Source organism: Diospyros lotus, chromosome 9 (genome assembly GCF_014633365.1).
Source record: "Diospyros lotus cultivar Yz01 chromosome 9, ASM1463336v1, whole genome shotgun sequence".
Classification (NCBI taxonomy): domain Eukaryota; kingdom Viridiplantae; phylum Streptophyta; class Magnoliopsida; order Ericales; family Ebenaceae; genus Diospyros; species Diospyros lotus.
The window spans coordinates 12,779,953-12,798,879 of NC_068346.1; positions in this window are offsets into that span (position 1 = coordinate 12,779,953).

Sequence of the window (18,927 nt, forward strand, 5' to 3'; positions counted from 1 at the left end):
TACCCTCGTTTAACCCATAACCATATGAATTTTATCCAACCTGGTGTGATTTTGGGAATTAGTCTGTTTATCTATTTTCATATTTAAAAAGAAAAAGAAAAAAAAAAGAGAAAAAAAAAAGAAGAAAAAAAAAGTGAAAAAAAGGGGGCAAATTCTCTTAGTTATTCAGCATAACTGTTTCAAAATGAATGCTAAAAAAAAAAAAAATCCCAACACACCCTTTGCACACTCTACCTTTTCTTTGACAACCCGTATTAACCTTATAGCCCCATTACAACCCAGTCTGGTCCCTTTTGATGCTATAAATCATGTGATCTCAGAATTCGAGTTTGGAGTAGGGAATCATGTTTAAATTCAGAAGTTACTCATCTAAAGCATTATTCCAATCATGAAGCTATGTCAATTTCCTTGTTCTTTCATGAAAATACGTTCCTTGTATTTGGGATGGCACCGAGTTTTGAACTTGTTCTGCATTTACTCTTATAACGGTGCACCCCCTTGTGTGTACACCTGAGGAATCTTTTTTATTGGAGAGAAAATCCATAGTAAGATTTGAAGTCAAAACTTTGAGGGAGTAAGTCTGTGTGTTGGTTATCCTAATTTCCATTCCTGAGATTATATGACCTTTAACCAAAAATCTGATTTAGAATGCTAAATTATTTATTTAATTTTATGCATTTCGGTTTCGAATTTGAAATTTTTACATTCATACAGTTATTGTGAATAAAGTTTGGCAGGTGTATAATCTGATTGCTAAGGGACTAGCAATGTTTAAGTTGGGGGGTATGATTAGTAGTTAATTTTATAAAAATTTTGTTATAATTATACCCTTCTTTTGATCTTAAAAATAGTTTAAATTAGATATTAATATATATTTTATGGTTATATGCAAGTTTAAATTGAAAAATGAATGAAATGAAATTTTAAAGTAAAATTTAATAATAATAATAATAATATATAAAATTATATATAACACATATACATCATTATATACATTCATGTAAAATATATATAATATAATATAATATATATATATGTGTGCCATGTGTAATACATATATATAATATATAATTTATTAATAACATTAAATTATTTTTATTTTTTTTTTAGGCATGAAGAATTAAAGCCCATGAAGACTTAAAGTCCATGAAGAATTCAAGTCCATGAAGAAATCAAACCCATGGAGAAATCAAGCCCATGAAGAATTCAAGTCCATGAAGAAATCAAGCACATGAAAAATTAAAGTCCATGAAGAATTCAAGCCCATGAAGAATTAAGGCCCAATTTGAGCAACCCATGGAAGATATTATTTGGAGAAGGCCCAAGGATTATTTTTAATCCTAATGAAGATTAAAAACCAATTTATAGAAATCTATTTTTATTTTTTATGTGAGAGCTTTATTAGGTGTGTTTTTTAGCTAAAATCCATTTAATTATTAGGTGGATATTATAGCTAAAATCCATTTAACTTTATGAATGCTTTATTAGGTATGTATTTTAGCTAAAATCCATTTAATATTAGGTGTGTATTATAGCTAAAATCCATTTAACTTTAAGTGTGTGAGTGCCCATTAGATATAATTATGTCTAGTTGAATAATTGAAATTGTGTGGTTTGTATTGCATCTTGTGGCCTATAAATAGATCACTTGATTGCATTTGTAAGTGTGATTATTATTCTTGAATCAAAGTTTAGTTGTTTCCTTATAATTCTCTCTTTGAGAATTGTTCTTGTTCTTTCCCCTTTTCTTTAGTATTCTCTCTTGTGATCTTACTTCCTTCATTTCTTCTTTTAAATTCTTATGTCATTTATTATTACTTTATTATTCACCGCCTAAATGGCCGGTTAATTTGTGCCTTTAAATTTCTTGTCATTTTAATTCTTGTTATTTAATTATTCACCGCCTAAATGGCCGGTTAGTTTATGCCTTTAAAATTTCTTGTCATTTAAATTCTGTTATTTAAATTACGTCGTTTAAATTCATGTCAATTAACTTTTAAATGAAAATGAGTAGCTAAATCTAATCTTGGGTTAAGGCAAGGACAGTGTCCAACGCCAATGATTCCCAAAGAAAGCTGCGCTTTAAATAAGTAACATTAATTTAAATTTCAGTATGAGTGTATCTTAATTATTGAGAAATCACTAGGTTTGGATTGGAGCGTAAGCCTAACTTAGAGCTTTCATGCCATGTATGAGAGTTACTAGAACTGGAAACGCTATCATACCCAAACCCGGATGATTAATTTAGTTGTTTTGTGTATTAATTGCAATTGAATTTATGGTGGTTGCTTAAATTAGAATCCCGCATATCATGTATGGGGATTGCTTAACCTAGAACTATCATCATCTCTAATTGCATTTAATAACAAACCCTCATATCTGAAATTAAATTAATGTTGCTAATCTTTTATGCTAAAATTTGGGAATCAACGGGTTGGCACTGAAATTGTCTTAACTCAAGTACTATCCAATTTTATATTCTCACTTAAAGTATTTATTTCAATTATTGCCTTAATTTATTTCCTAGTATCTGTTGTTTAAAAAATCATAAAAAACCTTGTTGCCAATTTATCCAAATGCGTGTGTGCTTGTGTGACATTCTTTTTATTTTGCCATAAATAAATCTCTCAGTGGACGACCTGGACTCATTCAGAAAATATAAATTTAAATTTGGACTACAACTGCACTCGTACACTGACGAGTATAAACCTCTCACCTAAACAAAGAAAAAAATATAAAATTTTTATTGTGTTTTGTTTTGTGTTTTAATTGCAGGGTGGGAGTGCAGTCAATATCTCCAGTAGAAGAGATCTTGGAATATTCATTACCTTTTGTTCCAAGCTCAATCAATATTTCAGAATATGAAGCTTTAATTACAAGCACGAAAATAGCCAAAAAACTTGAGGCTGATAAATTAATTGCTCATAGCAATTCTCAACTAGCTGTCAGCAATTCTAAGGCCAATATAAGACGAGAGAGCCGTTCATGCCCCAAATATTTACAAAAGGTCAAAATACTAGGTATAATCATTCAAAGATTTCTAGCTTATACAAATCAATAGGTCTTTGAATAGTCACACTGATGTACTATCCAAACTAGTCTCGACAAAGAATACCCTGGGAAGGATAGTACATGTTGCAGCTAGTCCTCTAACAACCCAACATCGAGGGAAAAGAGGTATTAAGTGTTGATATAGTCAATGACTGACAAACCCCAGTTCAAAATTTTTTTATTACAAGAGAACCCTCTGATCTTGTAGAAGCTAGATATATGAAGCTTAGGGAAGCCATGATTACACTCATTGATGGGATACTATACAAAAAAAGTTTTACTATGCCACTAGTCAAATGCTTAGATCCTGAAGAAGCTAAGTTTGCTCTTACAAAGGTGCATAAAGGAATTTGCAAAGAACATATGGGATTAAGAGTTGTCAAAGTACTTTGGGCAGGATTTTTCTAGCCAACACTTCAAAGTGATGCCTTAAGAAAGGTTAAAAAGTGTGACAAATGCCAAAGACATTAGCTTATTTACTCTGCACCTATATTTGTCATACAAAGTATTTTTCAACCAACCCCCTTTGCATAATGGGGATGGATGTCTTAGACTCCTTTCCCCGAGTATCAAGCTAGCACAAATTTCTATTAGTAGCCATAGACTACTTTACAAAATGGGTGAAAGCAAAAACACTTGCAACTATTACAAAAAGAAAAGTAGAGACAATGGTATGAAAAGACATCTTTTGTTAAATCAGTATTCCTAGAATTATCAATACATATCACAACAAACAATTTAATTGTGAAGGCTTCTGAATCTTCTATGAAAATTTGGGAATATAGTTGCAAATAGATTCAATCTCATATCAACAAACAAATGGGTCAGATCTACTTGAGTAAGAATGTTTGACGAACAAATAAATTTTAAGGCCTTGAGAGAAAACTTAGATCTCATAGAAAAACAAAGAGATAAAGCTTGCATTAGATTGATAGCTTATCAAAAAAGAATAGCAAATTATTACAACAATAGAATACAAAACATGCCACTAAAAGACGAAGATCTTGTCTTAAGGAAATCAACAAACACTGACAACATCAGCAAGACTTGGAATAGAAGTTATTTAAAGGTTTATTATTCATCGAATATGTAAAAAACTTTTCAACATAATAAAAAAGAACCCCAAGTAGGGGTCATAGACGTAGGCATCTTTTGTCGAACCACGTAAAATCTTGTTTTGTGAGCATGTGCCATCTTTTTGCAACTCTATTGCTCTTAAAAACTTTTTCAAAACAAGCACTAACACTATATCTTTCAAAGCCCATTTTTCATATATTCTATTTGGTAAGATAATAAATACACGTGAAAGGATCATGAAAATGGTGGATATGCAAACCTAACATCTAGAATGCAAAAGATCTAGGGTTTGTCATTTCAAACAAAAGACCATAAGTTGTTAAGACAGCAATGGGCTTAAAGAGCCATTACAACACATGCAGTATAACACTGTTAAGATGTGCAATGACCAAAAAAGACCCATTGTGATGCACATAACATGAAAATCATAAGTTGTTAAGACATCAATGGGCTTAAAGAGCTACTATGACATGCAACATAACATTGTTAAGATGTGCAATATTGGCTAAAAAAGACCCATTGTGATGCATGTAGTATGAAGACCATAAGCTGTTAAGACACCAATGGGCTTAAAAAGCCATTGTAACACATGCAACATAACACTATTAAGATGTGCAATGGCTAAAAAAGACTTATTGTGATGCACATAACATGAAGACCATAAGCTATTAAGATATCAATGGGCTTAAAGAGCCATTGTGACATATGCAACATAGCACTATTAAGATATCCAATGGCTAAAACAGACCCATTGTGATGCACACAATATGAAGACTATAAGCTGTTAAGACAACAATATGCTTAAAGAGCCATTGTAACCCATGCAATATAGCGTTGTTAAGATGTGCAAGGGCCAAAAAAGACCTATTGTGACGCAAGCAACATAAAGACCTTGGCACAAACAAGCTGTCTCAAAAAGACCAAGGCATAAATGTGATACCATTTTCCTAAGAACAAGTATGTATCAAAGCAAGCAAGGTAAACCATAAAAGGTTTTAAACAATACTTATTGAATATCAAAGTCAATTACTTGAAACATTTATGTACACATGTATCACTATCCGAACATGCAGACAAATAAAAAGAATTATTCAACAAAACATAGTTATCCTAAAGAATTTGGGAGCAACATTAATGTTAGCGCTAGTACTCTAAATGCTAGATTTACACTCATATGATGTTTGTGTTTGGCACGAATGATGTAATCTTGTAATATATATAATTTTATATATGACGTCATATCTTCATTCATACTCTCCATTTTCATTTATAAATGAGTCCTTAAATTTTTTGGTAGAGATATGATTCTTTAAGTGTTAAGAATGATATGACACAGATTTCTAGTTTAGGATTACTTTAAGAGATTTCTAGTTCTAAGATTTTTCAGAAGCGGAATATGATTTATCCATTATGAACTAGCATGTGTGCTACTACCACTATCTAGTATGAGATGCTAATGAGGATGAGTAGTATCTCATATATCATCATGCATGAGATGTAGATAGTAGACATGTGGGTAGGTGATAGTCAAACATCTACAGAATGTGACGTTTGCGATAGATCATATGGCTTTAAGGATTAATGATCTGTTGTTGGTTCTCAATTGTGTATCTAGTCTTTTAACCGGAGGCAACAAATGTAAGGTCCCTGATTTGTTTATTACAGTTTAATATATTTTCTTTTTTTTTTTTAGAGACCAAATGCCAGCCCAGTTACCAGAACTCATGGCGGCTTCTTCCTTGGAAACCCCGATCGAGGAATACAAGGGGAAACGTCCGGAGGAATGGCACATGCCGAAGTTTAAGGGAAACACCATAGCTAGCACACAATTCGGATGTCAGGGCTTTATTAACGTCACATACATAATTGTTTTCCCATTCTTATACACCATGGTCAATTACACTGAGAAATACAAAAGTTGACATCTGACCCTATTACCAAAATATCTGCAATGGGATGTCACCACCAGGACTTTGTAGTTGGGACCGTTTTGTACACGTCTAAGCCTCCGCCTCGAGCATTGCTTGGCTCGTCATCGACCGTACGTCGCCCGCTTGGCATGGCAACACACGCTTATCCTGCCTGGATGTCACCGATACAGTGATAGCAATTGTAACATCCCAAAAATTTGGAGACAAGTAAAAATAATTAATTTGGGTATTTGAGGATATTTTAGAATATTTGGAGATTTTTGAGAAAATACTTATTTATGATATTTTGAAGAAATAGGAAATTAAGGTGATTAATTAAATTAATTGGATGTATTCATGAAGATAATAAAATAAAATATAATAAAAATAACAATAATAATAATAATAATAATAATAATAATAATAATAATAATAATAATAATAATAATAATAAAAGAGTTAATCAAATTAAATTAAATTAAACTAATTAGTTAATATATATATATATATACTTGTTTGTGTGTGTGTGCGTGGCCATTTCTTGGCCTTCCCTTTGTATGGCTTAAAAGCCACTCAAATGTGATATAAATTGATGGAGGCTTGGGCAGTAAGCATGGGGGCCTTTAAAGGCCTTAAACGAGGGCGCTCTGGAGCCATTTGGAGAGGAAAAAAAATTGGAGAAAGAAGATGGAACGGCCAGCAGCGCGCGGGGAAGAAAATTGAATGAAAATGGGGGGAAAATCTTGTTAATTAGCATTTTAAGTAGTCAGGTAAGTTAAATAAATTATTAGAATATTATACACATAGAGATATTAATTTTATACGGTCGAAATTAATTAATTGGGGTTCGAGAACTCATTATTTATTTTAACTGTATTACTTCGCAGTAGGAGTGCGAGAGAAGCTAGGATCGGCTATTTGCAGGCAAGCTCCTAATCCTCTCCTCATGTTCTTCATTTCCTGCGAGAGTCTTCGTTTTTTTTTTTTTCATATTTTAAACCCTCCCTCACCGTGACTCAGTTCCACGCATTAATAAAAATAATCCGCGTGGTAACCACCATATGACTTATGTTTTATTAAATGAGATTATTATTAATGGAATGAGTTAAGAAAATAATGATTTGGTGTTATTCTTTATGTCCGTCATGGAGCTTCATACCGCTCCGCTTCCCTTGGGAATGATGCCGAACCCACTGGGGCTAGGTTCTTAGAAAATGATATGGAATCATGGAAATATGTTAAAAGTCTATCAGGTGTGTTAAGATGGTTTTCTGTGAATGAGAAGGAATGAGAATGGTGTCATGATGTTATGTGGTTATGTACATGAAGAGTTATGGAGAAATATTGTGTAATGTTAAGTTCAAAAGATATAAAGTTAATAGTGTCAATAAATGTGTCTAAGGGTATGTGGTATAAAGCCACTGACTGTCGACTGTAGGTCGTGGCAGTTGATGGCTGGATGTATGAGCGCTAGTCATCGACTGTTACGATAAGTGTTGGACGGGCCAGAAGAGCTGGTATTGTCAGATTCCCGCATTGGTTTGTGCATATCATGATGTGTGTGCTACAAGGGGCTGAGTTACATTCACTTGGGGACATGCTTTGTGTGTGATGGGATGTGTGAGCATTTGCACGACCCAGTTGGTCTAAGAGCCAATTTGGGTACCCTAGGTGAACATGTGCATTTAGAGCATGTCGCATGTGTGTATTCCCATGTGAGCGTAGCAGGGCCTGATGCTTGGTTTATGGGGGCCTTGTCATCATGTTTATGCTACAGAAGCCATTGCATTTCTTATGTGTTGCATTGCATGGTTCTATTGTTGTTGTTATTCTGGGCGGGAGTACCGTGCCAGTCCGGGTGTCGGGAGTACCGACTAGGGTGAGCTTCGGCTCGGCTTAGAGATTAGCTCGGGGGTAGCCTGAGGGAAGACCAAGATAGCGAAAGTATATGATAATGTGATGGATGACAGGAAGAACACATGAGGGTATGATGGGTATCAGGAAGAGCATGTAACAAGTATCAAGAAAAGCTAAACGTTGAATGTCAGGAAAAGCCGACCATGGTCAGGAAAAGGTAGGTCCTATTGAATGATGAAATGGTAGCCTATGTTAGGCTGTAACAGGTTTGTATGCGAGACTTGGGTGCCAATGTGTGGCTTATGTGGGCCCCAAGAACCCTTTATGTGTAGTTGATTTTATGCTATGCATTTAGAAGTAAGGCACGTATGGATCATGACACGATGTGGTTGCATTGGCATGAATTGTATGGGATGTTGGGAAGAGTCCTATCTTAAACCTATAGCTTTCCTTTCATGAGCTTGCTAAGTCTCACGACTCACGTTTGTTTTCTATCATTCCTGGTTAGGGATTCGTCTGTGACAGCAGGTACGTTCAGCGGGGTTTGGGTCCAGACTATTGAGTCATGGTAGCAAGTGCAGAATTCTCCCGAGACTAGGTCATGGGTGTCTTTGTGCCTATGTTAAGATTAATGTTCATGTTCTTGAGATTGACGTATGTTAAGTAGGCCCAGGTGGGTCAAGTGGTGAATGATTATGTAAAGACGGTTATGCAATGTTACAAGATGAAAATAAAAAATATGGTTTCTAAAAGAGTTATGTGAGAGGTTTAGTTTATGTTGTTGTTCGGTATCATTTTGGTAATGACCATCTCATGGATCCTCTTTGTGCACGGGGAGGCTCCGGGAGGCGGGCCGTTACAGGAATTCCCTTACTCAGCAGTCAAGGGGATAAATACTATCATATAGAACGTTATACATAAACACATGCTTCCACACATTTTATGCTACAACCCATATATTTCCTTACGAGTGACTAGTAGTATCAGCTTCCCTAGAGTGTCTACAGTTTATCATAACAGCTAATAGTTGGTGTAACACCCCGCCTTCCCAGGGCGTTAGGTAACGTAAGATTTTGGGTATATATTTTTCCTTCCAACGGATACTCAACACAAAAACGGTTCCCTAAAGATCCCGTTACACTTTCTCAGAATATTAACTTAGAAACATTAATAAACTAAGACAGGTAAATCACCTCAAATGCGGAAGCTAGATCGAAACCTCAATAGACATAATTGAACCCACTTTATTTATAACATAAAGTTAAACCAACGTTTACATGACATCCTAAAAATAAACAACATAATTGAAAGCGACATATTATAAGCTATCCACTAATCGTCGTCACTTCTCGACAATTCATTTTCCCTTCGCACCGCTGCCTTCACCTAGAACGTTTGAATATTCTAGGGACAAAGTCTATATTAGATGATGAATCATCTAAGTGAGAGTTCAAAATCACATTTTCATTAATGAATGCAAGACATGAAATAAACCAACACAACTTGATAAACCCTAGCCCAAGAGAATCCCACAATGTTTAACCCTACCATGGGGAAAAAACAATCTCTCTAAAGGCCATGCCACCATACAGACACATTGACATAACGCGGTTCTAGCTTAAGAGGGGCAAGGTCAATGCATCTCTCCAACATCTCAGGAACAATCGTTACTAACTCCCGGCCTAGGAGGTTCACATCAACGCAGAATTGAACCTAGCTCACCACATTTACGTCAGAGATTACATTTCCACTCTAAGCATCCAGGAACCACTATCCAGTCCCAACTCAAATCTCATATGGACCACCTAGTCATCCTAGTGCAACTTTCTTGACCAAACGACCTGACACAGAAACCAAGGTGGCTATCTCGACTTGCACACCAGCACAAGATACCCCTATTATTCCGTCACACCCTTGGAGAATTATGGCTAAACTATCTAGACAACATTTTAGGCTGACATTCCATCTGAACAACACAAACGCAAGATAATACCACATTTCACAATTCAATGCATCATATAAATAACATTTTATAAAATGCAATGCACCAGTACAAAACATTTAGGGACGAACTCCCTCATTAAACCAACCGTCATTGGTTACCGTTTGCATGCAACAAAACCATTTTGCATGAAATCATGACACATTTAAATAGAATAAACACGAAGTTTTTAGGGTAGAAGCACCCATAGTAAATCAAGTTTTGGGTAAACTACTCACGAGTTAAAACCAAATTCCTGGGTAGAACACTCACCTCGAACATATTTAGAATGCCTTTATCCACGTGCATGACCTTGGTTTGCGTGCCAAATCACAAATACCAGAACTCATACTCAACCTCAAGCCACAATACTCCCTAAACACCTTATTTAATTAAAGAGCATCAAAATCTATTTTTCCTCAATTTTTCATAATTTTCTCTAATTTTCTTCCAATTTTCACCTTGATAATTCAAAAATAATTATCTCCTCAAACTTTTTCCTAAACTTTTCAACATGATAAATCCTAAAATAAATTTAGAAAAATACTAAAGCAAAGTTCCAAGTTTACCCCTGTCGCACGTGCCCAGCGCGTGTTTGCGTGTGAAGTGTGCCGTATGCAGCTCACGCGCCACATTCTTCCTCGATTTCCAGCCGTCGGAAAATGCTTCGATGGAAGATCTAAACCCATCCTATTGAAGCCTTCACTTAATCGATCCTAGGGGTACCACTTGCCGGCTAAAAGACCATCGGAAAAGACCCTAAATGGCTAGTTGCAGGTCGACAGAGGCAGACCGTCTCGAGTTTTTTGGCGAGCTTCGAACAGCCTTTAAACGCACTCCAAACGCCACCAAATGCTCTAGATCTCTTCCTCCTAATTCAATGATCAAAAGCCCTCTATCCACTCTCTTCGATTCACACCAAAACACGGTCGATTTAATGCCAAAAATGTTGAAACCCTCGGCCCCTTTTATAGCCAAAATCTGGCCACTTCTCGGCCAATCACCGGCCAGGGCTTAGCCCCCAAGTAACCCCACGCTGTATACTTTCTCCCCTAGGTCTCCCTCGATCGTCCCATCGCCAAAAACAGCAGCCACGTGCGGTGGATTTCGGTGGCTGACTTCCTATTGCGTTCACATTGCAATTTCATTTTATTACACTTTGCTCCCTTATTTCTTCCAATGCCATTTTGGCCTTTTCCAAAGAACCCCTAATCTATCCAACTATACCACTAAGGCCCACAAGTCTAGTACTCTTCATTTCATCCTCGAACTTTCCGAAAAACCATCATTTTGACCTCCCTCGGGCAATAGTAGAAAATTACACTTTGGCCTAATTGGTTATTTTGACCCTAAGTCCTTTTGTTTTAACCCGAGTTCGCTAGAAGGTTGTTTCATATATAAAATCTAAGTCCTCAAGACATTTCGTTGACTTTTCAGATATTCCCTACTTCGATTCAATTTTCTCAGCCCGATCGACAGTTGTACCGAAAACTGTTCCCTATCCAATTTCTTTTGACACCTAAAATCATGCCTCGAATCACCCATTGGTACCATTCCATTTTCCTTAGCTATCTAGGGTCCGGGGTACTCCCTTTGGTCAATTCGGTCTCTTAAAACTGCAATAGTGTACCCTATAGTCTTGTTCTTTCAAAAATTCCACTTATACCCTTCATTAAATTCCATTTATAACCTCAATAATTTCTCGAGTATTACAGTTGGTGCCCATACATCCAACCATCGAATGCCATGACTCAAAGGTCAATAATTAATAGCTTTGTACCCCACACTCTTCGACACATATAACACCCATTTGCAAGGAGATACAAATCCTTGCATAATCTGAATCTAACAATAATGCATCATTTCTTTGGAACTTTAGGGCGATTCAAGACCCTCGTTAAGATTACGAACATGGCTCAGCTAGAATTTACAAGACCCACAACTTACAATTCAAGTAATTAAATCGGATCAAATCATTTAATACCGATGAAAATAGTGCAAGAAGGACTTGCAACCGTAACCAAAGAAAAGTAGAACAACTTAGAACTTGTAAGAGTGTTAGGAGCTTTCCTTTTATAGAAGATTTAAACTTTCTGGCCACATGCTGCAAAATCATATTTTTACCCAAAAATAGTAAGATCACAATGTAAAAATTAAATATAGCTGTGCGGAATTTTCAATAAGTATTTTCTCACTCACTTGGCTACTTTAAACTTCAATTACACATATTTTTCCTCTAATTTCTTGAGTTTTCCCCCAATTTCTTTTCTTCTCCAACTGTTGTTCGCGCCCCTTCTTCTCCTTCAATTTCTCTTCTATTGTTGCTTGAGTTATGTCTGAATTGAGGCTTAAAAGAGGCAAAAAAAGAAAAAAAAAAATGAACGGTTGGAGGCTGGCCGTGTGGCAGCCTAACAGCACCACCGCCTAAGTGAAACGTTGTTTTGGTGCTAAGAAGGTTGTAAATTAATTCTAGCAAAATTCTCCCAGTGAATGCCCATTTGCAGGATTGAATCCACGTCACCTGGCCAACCACCCCCACACGCGACCGCCCATGCTATAAGCTCCCTCAATTATAATATACCCATTTTTAATTTAAAGAGACTCGCAATCAATTACCCAAAATTACACCAAAATCCCCGAATTTCTAAAGATTAACACTTATGCCCCATATCAAAACTACCACTTATTCCACTTATACCCCAAAAATTTAGAAATCACTTAATTTAATTAATTATTTATATATATATATATATATATTTGGACGAGACAAGTTAACATTTTCCAACTTTCATATACACACAAATTTCATTCATTTGGACTCTTTACAACATACTAAATATTCTCAGCATGTATATCACTTATGCCTCAAAATATAATGCGTAGAAATTAATACCAAAATAAGCTAGACCTATTATCGGGTCGTTACAACAGAGTTGTCTTATGCATCGGTGTCGGAGATTTGCCGTTGAGCAGAACCATCCAAAGTAAAAGGTGGGAATGCTCTCTATGTGGTCTTCGGGTAGTGGTGTATGGAGGAAAATGTTCACTAATGGGATCCATTATTCTCCATCAGATGGGAATGAACATTCTATGTGGTCTTAGTTGGTTGTTGTTGACACACATTTTTGTAACACCCCGCATCGAGCGATAGGAAGGTCTGGGATAACTTACCCTGATGAACCTACACGAACTTCCCGGGGGGTCACCCATCCTTGGATTACCCCAGGTCAAGCATGCTTAACTTGGGAGTTCTTTGCCTATATTTAGCCCAAAAGGTATCCAGCTGGTGTTGTTTCATTTCTTACTTATTCTTGATATATACTACCCTCATCTGGGCTCTTGGGGTATTACATACATTGTGTCATCATCATGGGGCCCCCAGCTGCGGGTTAGCTCTCAGCTATCGCTCTTCAACGACCAGGAGGCCCACCGCACTTACGAGCTCCTTTGTGGTTGCCCTTTGGGCGACCTGATGTGGGATCGAGAATTGATACTTATAGCACCACCTCTTAACCCTCAGGTTGGTAAACCCTTAACTATGGTGAGCATGATCGGTAAAGTGTTACTGATGTCGGAAGTCGTTCCGAGATGCTATCTCGATCACACCATACTAGATTTGACATAGTTACCGAGTCTTGTGAGTTTAATTAGTCCATGACTCTCACTCAGTAGGGATGCTAAACAATGGAATGATTAAAATACACGGTAATCGAAGAAGATTAATAGGTTCATCTGAAGTTCAAAACTTCATTACCATTAAGATCGTCCTGAGTCCTGGCTAAGGGATACTCAAGATCTTTTAGGATGCTATGGAGATTTGGAGAGATCTTCTTAGTAAGTCAAAGCATTCGATCGACATTAAAGAGTTGACTTGTCTTGTCTGCTGCATGGCTATGAACTTAGAAAGTCACACGCATATTGAGTGTTGTGCCAATTAATGATCCATCGCTGTAAGCGTGTTCCTTTTCATTAAAGTGTTAATGATATCGGTTGCGATTATGTGTCATCCAGTGAGATCCGATTATATGGGAGTCCACTAAAGAATTAACGAGGCCTTGGTTTCACTAAGTGTTAGTGAAAAGGCTATTATTGGATAATAGCGGGGCAAAGTGTAATATATACATATTTCTAAGTGGCTGCACGAATGACTGTCGACTGGTTGTTAAGAGATTGTTAACATTTTCTAATATACTGTCGACCGTTTCTACCAGGCACAACCTCCCATGAAATGCGTATATATATATATATATTTGAGTGGAGATGGTGGAACTTCTACTTGGATGTCTGGAAGAATTGAGAAGCTTGGAGAGATTTCCAACTCCCTCTCAGCCACTTCTTCTTCTTCTTTCTTGCTCTATGATTGCTCCCTCTCGATTCTTCATGAGTGAAAACTCTTGGGTTAGTTCTTGCTCCTAGCCTTGCTGTTTGCTTCTCCTATTTTGGGTTTTTATTGTTGGACAACTTCTTGGAATCCTTAGAACCGCACTAGCCTTGTGTCACCTTCACCAAGAGGGTGCTAGTTGTGCTCTAGTGAGGGGTTCGGTGGCAGCTTGGGCGTAGACGAACTAGGTCCTCTTTGTTTGCAGAGGCAGGTTGGTCACCTGATTTGCAAGTACGTGAAGGTCCTTTGGAGCAGCTTTGATCATGCATAACTGGAAACAACAAAATGTCCTAGAGGTATTTCTGTAAAACCACTTATGGATGGTTTGTTTTTAGAGCGTGTAGATGGCTTATACCAGGTAATGCAAGGGTTGTTTTGCTTCCATTGTGCATTTGTCTTTAAAAAGTTTTAAAACCTCATATCCCATTGCATTAATCCACCAAGTGTTGGTCTTTTGGGCCTCACCCTTTCAATTAACATACAGGAAAAATGGTACATGACAAGAAGATAAAGATAAAAAAAGAACAACTTTTATTAAAATAAGATAACAAATACAAAGTAGAAATACATCATCAAAAGAAAAAGAACAAAAACCTATACTACTCTCTCAAGTTAGGAGGATTCTCCACTCGGGGTAGAGCAAAAGAAGAAAAATAAATCAAAGCTAAGAGGAAGTAGTGCAAGCCTCAATAGTAGATGGCAGCTCCATAATCTCTAAGGAAGATGTAAGAGAATCATTAGTAGAAGGTGCCAGCTCCTAGACCCCATCTGGTATGCCCATCCAAACTCGTGAGCACGTCAATTACCTCCAGGTCTACTGGGCCAGAAACATATGACTTCCATGAGCCAACCAAATCCTCCAAGTTATCGACCAAATAAAACCCCAGATAGGTACTAGGGCTCATTGGGTTCAGATTATAGCAACGTTAATCTAGGACATTAAAGTTGGCAGCCTCTCAAGTATAAACAAACTTGCCAAAGGACTTCCCAAGGCATTTTAACTCAAGGAAAGAACATGCAATTAAAAATTATACTTAATGAAACTTGGGGCGTTCCTCAAATCGAACCTGGGAGCTTCTTTCCAAGACCCTCCCGAGCACCCACGAGAATATTCCAAAATTCTATAGAATATATCAAGAATATTCCATCCTAAAAATGTGGGATGACTGCCACATATCCCTTCTCCATCCTTTGGAGGAGCTCCTCCTCTCTCAAGTATGCTGACTCTACCACTTTGACTTCAATTCTTGCGCTCAAGCACTCAAAGACTAATTTAAGCATTGGAGGGTTTGCGCGGAGACCTCCACCCGCACCCTTAATCGATTGTTCGTCTTGACAAGGCTCTCAGTCATCCAAGACATCTCAATCATCCAAGACCTCTCGATCATTGGAGGGCACTTGGTCATCAGAGGGCATCCGTTCATCAATAAGCCACCCATTCATCAGGACACCTATGTTAATAGTGTATGCCCTAATGCTAGATTTGAATGACGCCTAGTAGGCCTGTTATGATCACATTTGTTGTATCTTTGTGTGCATATATATATATATTAATAAAAGACATGTTTTTATCATTCATAATGTTTATAGTTATTATATGAATGAGTCCCTAGATGTTCTATTTGAGAATCTTATTCTCAAGCTGTTGAGATTGTGTGACAGGATTTTTTGATAATAGGACTTCTTAAATGATTCCTAGTCCTTAAAATCTTCAGATGGGGACTCCGATTTGTTGAATATGGACTAGCGTAGGGGTTACTCCTCATTTAGTATGAGATACTGATGGGAGGATAGTGTGTCACACGCCATATGACATTGGGTTGTTTCTAGTAAACCTATGGATAGTTGTTGGAGAACAACATATTGAATGTGATGCCAATGATTGATCACATGGCATAGTGGACAATTGCCATGTCATCAAGTTGTAATGGTGTAGTTGATTCTTGGACTTAAAACTGACACGGTTGTCTTGTGTATTAGTGTGTAGGATTTTCTAATAGACTGAACCATCTAATTACAAGGTGGAGAGCTTCATTTGTGTGGTTCCGTATTGCTGGTATATGAAAGCAAGTGTTCAAGGACAGGATCTATCACCCTCGTCGTAATTGATAGGGTGAACGTCCTATGTGATCTGCTGTTAGTGTGACGGAACAGTCCCTGGCCAGGATGGATTGATTATCAGGAAAGGTATTTCTTGAGATGTAATCTAGTTACATTGACGAGGACAAACACATAGTTACTGAGTTTGTGAATTTATCATTTCATAGCTCTAGTTCATTCAAGACGTTAGGTGATAGAAGGATTATAGCATACGATAATCGTCAGTAATAGGTTTATTTGAAGTGAGACTTCACTGTCACCTATATTGTCTTGAGCTGCTACTAGGCTTTTCTTAGGAACTCTCAGATCATCACCGGGATATGGAGAGATTCTGGTAATGGATTAAGGTGTTAGCCGGTGCCAAAATGGGTTTTGGTGTTATCTGATTGGTAGCAGGTAATGAATCTAGAAAGTCACACACCATATAATATTGCGTTTGGTATCGACATTGTGTTCCAATGTGTCTCGACTAACAGTGGGTCAAAGGTTGATTTGCTAAAGCAGGAGAGTCGACTCCTTGGTGGAAGTCGACTATCGTAACAGTCTACTCCTAGTGGCTGGGCAATCGACTCCTAGCCACCACTTCAGCTTCCCAATTGCATTACACATGGGAAGAAATTGAGAGGGCTAAGGGGCGAGGCATCAAATGAATTGGACAGATGCATATAAGAAGAAATTACAGAGGCTTTTGATTGCAAACTTCCTCTGTAATTTCTGTTTCCTTCGTCTTCTTCTGCTTCCGTCAAAAATTACTACCGCGTGATTGTCACATGAGAAATTGAGACATGGGTGCAAATGATACAGGTAGCCTTTGGTCCAGCAAAGGAAGAGGTGACCAAAATGGTGTCAGACAGTATACTAGCTGTAGACAACCTAGGGCCACCACAACATCAGGTGAAATCTAGTCTCTGTACAGAAAGCGTTTCTGTACCCCTACCAAACATTCAATTTTAGGTATGCATTTATTATTATTCATGTGATAAATATTCGTGTTGCTTAAATATCCAATCTGTATAGATGCGTGTTTATCTATACTCTGTTATGCATCTCTAATGTGTAAATTTTTTTATATTTTACCCGCACCACCATACATAAATTCCGTCAACTTGATCATTGCAATAAGACTCCAACAAGACCCCTAAATCTCCTGATCATCATCACACAAGACTATAAAAATTATCTTTCTACATTACAAATTCATTATTGTATGTTGACGACGACAAGGCCCAAGTGTCCAGAGCCATTGAGCGCCTAACACCGCCTCACTCACGCCTAGAAGAAGATAGAAGTCCATTGAAAATGAGTGTCCTCCCTAGACCATTTCGACGTCCACACATTTTCCCTCCCTAGTCATTTTCTCACCGTTTGCTGCCACAACCTTGAGTTCATTGTGTTTGCTATATTGTATGCCCAAATTTTTACTCACAGCGACACTTAAAAAATTATGGGTACTTCTGGAATCGATCAATGTTGATACAGGTTGTCCTTTAATCTGAGCAATGACCCTCATGGTTTCTGGTATGGTGGAACCACAGATCGCGTGCAGTGATATTTCGGGAGCTTCCTCTTTATCGACTTCTTGTTCCAACCCCCCTCCTTCAAATTCGTCACTTTCATCACCGATGCCGCTACCGTCGATAAAAAACAGCCTTTTACATTTGTGACCCGGGGTGAATGGCTCGTCGCAGTTAAAGCACAGACCCTTGCTCCGTCGTTCCTGCATTTCCAGGGGAGTAAGCCGCTTGATTGGAACTCGCGAACCTTCTCCTCTATCAACAGTAAACTACCCAGATCATGTAATGGGAATGGATGTGGTAACTCCAGTGTTGTTTCTCCAAGTTTCGTTGTAATGGGAAACTGTCAACCTGCGTTATGACTAATTTTTGGCTTCAAAGAGTCTGGCTAGACCGATCGAGGATGAGAGTGTGAGCAGATTATTGGCTTGGATATCAGCCCGTTTACGTTCCTTGACTCCGCTTACGAAGGAACTTACTTGTTGCCTGATGGAAAGATAACCTGCTCGCGCTAATAGACCCTCAAACCTGCGGACATACTTGTTGACAGTACCCGTTTGAGTGAGTTTAGTGAGTTGGCCAAAAAAATCTTTGTATTGCGTTTGCCCATAACGATCACTCAGATTTTCTTTCATTTCTTCCCAGGACATTGGTTCATCGGTATGATGATGGATCTGGAACCATCTGTATGCATCTCCGTCTAGGTGGTACTACGAGGTCAACTCCACCCGTTCTGCATCTGGTATATAGAGTATTGGAAGTACTGCCCGGCGCGCCTGATCCAAATTATCGGGTCTTCCATCCCGTCAAACCTGGGAAATTCAAGTTTGACATTTCGGGGTTGGTTGTTGCCCTCCAAGTGATAGCGTTGCAGAGCCTCCTCGCGTTGTTGTCGCGGACGATTAGAAGACTCTTCAACGGGTCGTTGATTAAGGGAGTTGGTAATGGTAGTGACCATCTGTTGCATGTGTCGTAGCATGCAATCTTCAAATTGGTGGAACATCCCTTGGGTGGTTGGGTTGTGGGATTGGAGTAGTTTTGGGGGACGGAAGGGCT